Source organism: Loxodonta africana, chromosome 12 (genome assembly GCF_030014295.1).
Source record: "Loxodonta africana isolate mLoxAfr1 chromosome 12, mLoxAfr1.hap2, whole genome shotgun sequence".
Classification (NCBI taxonomy): Eukaryota; Metazoa; Chordata; class Mammalia; order Proboscidea; family Elephantidae; genus Loxodonta; species Loxodonta africana.
The window spans coordinates 40,958,525-40,961,966 of NC_087353.1; positions in this window are offsets into that span (position 1 = coordinate 40,958,525).

A 3,442-nucleotide genomic window follows, 5' to 3' on the forward strand; every position below is an offset into this window, starting at 1 on the left:
CTGACTTCTGGGAATGGACATGAGTTGTGGGCTGTGGCTTTAGGAGAGAATGTTCAGAGCCAGAAAAATCCCTAGGAATCTGGTGGTGGAATGCTAGAGCTGAGGGCCTCAGAGCTGGGTGCACACTTCCCTGAGGCTGGAGCTGGGCTGTGGCTTGCCCCAGGACAGCCAGCATGGAGCCTGGGTGAGGCTCCTGCTGCAGCCGTTCTGTGAGGTGGAGGAAAGGGAAGTAGAGTGGGCAAAAGGAAGGGGAGTAGAGAAGTGGAGATGGCTCATCCCAGGGAAAATCCTGGAGCTTCAAACAGGAGTCCATTGTCCTCTGCTGTCCTCCTTTCCTCCCTAGTCTGCCAGGAAGCCCCTTAGGTCAGGGGAGAACTGGTGCCTCAGAGATTAACCGTCAAAGTGGGGGGTTGGCTGCTCCCTCATGGCATTCCCAAGGGCCTCCAGCCCCATTACAAGAGGCTCAGGCTCATTTCTTCCTTTAAGAAGGGACCCCTGCTGGCCACGGGCTGGGATCCAGGTGGCAAAGGCCCATGGAGGTCCCCAGGCCCATGGGCCGGGGACAACAGGAAACACCCTGTCGTGCGCTGCAGTGTGAAACGCAGGCAGCAGGACAGGCCTGCTCTCTTCTGGATCCACTGGGCCACATGTGTCTGCAAACTTCAAGAGGGCCATCAACAACCTGGGGAACAGCCAAAGGAGGGGAGCACATGTCTCATGAGGGACACCTGGGGGGATGGGCTGCAGAGAGCATGACTACCACCTTCAAATACCTGCTAGGCCGTTGAGAAGTAAAAGGAACAGCCTTGTGCTGAGGGGGCTGGACCAGCACCAGTAGGAGAGTCTATAGGAAGAGTTAATACAAGGGAGGGCTTGTTAGAGTTGGAGCTGACCAAAAGGGGACTGGGCCGCCCTGAGAGGCAGTAGGCTCACCACAGGAAGAGTGCAGGTGGACCCTGAGTGTTGCAGAGGCTGCCAGATCAGTCAGGGTTTAACTGGAGAAGCAGAACCAGTAGGAGATATACATGGTGGGAATTATTGAAAATAATTGCTTTATGTGATGGTAGGCGGATGGCTCATCCCCCCGCCCCCAGTTGTTGTCGCATCGATTCCAACTCATGGTGACCCCATGTGTGTCAGAGTAGAACTGTGTTCCACAGGGTTTTCAAAGGCTGATTTTTTGGAGGTAGATTGCCAGGCTTTTCTTCTGAGGCATATCGGAGGTGGATTCGAACCTCCAACCTTTTGATTAGCAGCCAAACACATTAACCATTTGTACCACCCAGGGACTCCAGAGGATGGCTAAACAACAACAAAAAAACTGTCGTCGAGTCAACTCCGATCCATAGTGACCCTATAGGACAGAGTAGAACTGCCCCATAGGGTTTCCAAGGAGCGGCTGGTGGATTCAAACTGCCCCCTTATGGTTACCAGCCTGAGCTCTTAACCACTGTGCCTCCAGGGTTCAGCAAGCATAAAATCCATAAGGCAGGCCTTCAGGAAGGGTAGGCCGGAACTCTCCAGCACAGGCTGAAGCTGCTGTCAGATGGAATTTCTTCCTCAGAAAGCCTCAGCTTCGCTCTTCCGGCCTTCCAACCGACTGAATCAGACCCACCCAGGTTATCTAGGAAAATCTCCCTTACTTAAAGACCACTAATTGTGGACTTTAGTCACTTCTACAAGATGCCTCCACAGCAGGCTCTAGATTAGTGTTTGATTGAGTAACTAGGGACGTTAGCCTAGCCAAGTTGACATATCAGAAAGGCCATGGCAAGGCCCATCTATCAAGCTGAGGTTCAACAAGTGGCTTTTAAGATCCTTCCCAACCCTGATGAAGAAATCCAAAGATGTTTAGATTTCTCGAGCTTCAAGTGGGACTCAGGAGTGTCCTGGAAACTCCCAGGCCCTCCGGTCATCTTCCAACTGAAGCCAGCTTTTGCCTCCGTTTCAGATGGGTTCACCAGAAACCTTCATCCAAGCTCTCCTACGTCACAGGCACTATACTGGAGGAATAGAAAACCCAGACCCAGATCCTTCCCCAAGGAGCCTCTGATCTGGTAGAATCCTGAAAGTTGTAGATTGAGTGGTATACACGCTAAATGCAAGTGAAGTCACTCAAAATGGGGATCTGAGGCGGCTTCCTGGAACAGGTAGTATTTGAGGTAGCCTTGAGTGAAGAGTGAAGACTTAGGTGGTGATGTTGGCAGTGGGAGATGTTCTGGGCTGAGGGCCTGGCTGAGGGCCACAAAAGTGCCTGAGGATGATGGTCAGGAGCAGATCCTGGAGGGAGATGAGTGCTGGACACTGGTGGGTGGACTGGTTTTATAGGCACCAGCAGCCAGTGAAGGCACAGAGAAGGGAAGGATGGACCTATCCTGGGTTCTTCTGCCTGGATTCTGACCAGTCGGACCAGAGGAAACCTGGATCCTGATTGCCTCATTTCACCCTCCTGTGGTCATCCAGAAGACCTCAGCCAGCCCCAGAGAGTATGCCCACTCCCTCCTGCTCCCACATGTCCTTTTCTGGGCCAAAGGTCCACTCTGGAGCCCAGACCAAACGCAAAAGATAGTATTATCTATCAATGGTGTGCAGGAATCCCTGGGGCAGCGCTGGGCTGAAGAAGACGCTGACACAGGACACTGTGTGGGTATTTTCTGCATGGACAGCCCCCGGCTCTCTCCCAAGCTCACATTGCTGGGCCCTAAGCATCCACTCCAGGATCTCAGCTTGAGGCTTCACAGCTTGACCTGCACCCGATGTCCCTCTTCAGGAATGTGAAGGGCCTCTCCTGACTGCAGCTCTGATTCAGAAATAACCATCTCAGAGTCACATTCCAGCCTGCTGGTCATAGGACTGTCTGGGGGGCTTTCTCTGGAGAGCCAAACTGCCAGACCCTGTGAGGCAACCTGGAGAGAACAGCCAGGCTCTCAGACATGGGTCGACCTTCTCCTCCCAGGACCAGGTCTGGCCTTCCTGTCAGTGCAAACGCGCTCCCTTGGGGCCATGGGGCTGGCTAGGTGCTGGCAGTTCCCAGGCAGGAGCAAACCTCAGATCAACACCACAGGTGGGTCTGCCCTGGCTGCTGCATGCAGACCTGGCCCCATTGAAGCAGCCACTCCTCTAGCAGCCTGCCCTGGTTTCCACGGCTGTGAACCAATGCTGCCATTCACTGGCAGTTCCTCTGGGTGGAACTCATTTAATCCTCACAACCACCCAGGAGGGAGGCACTGTTAAAATCCCCATCTGACATGGGAAGAGGACCTTGAGGATTAGGGAATGTGCCCAAACCCCGGCTGCTAGCAAATGGGAGTGTGAGAATGTGTATGGCAAGCACAGCACTTGGTTTACAAAGCAGTTGGTTGTATAGTATTTCCCCTGAGCCTCAAGACAACTCCAAGGTGTAATATCTTCATTCCTACTTTGTGAATGAAGAAGCTGGACT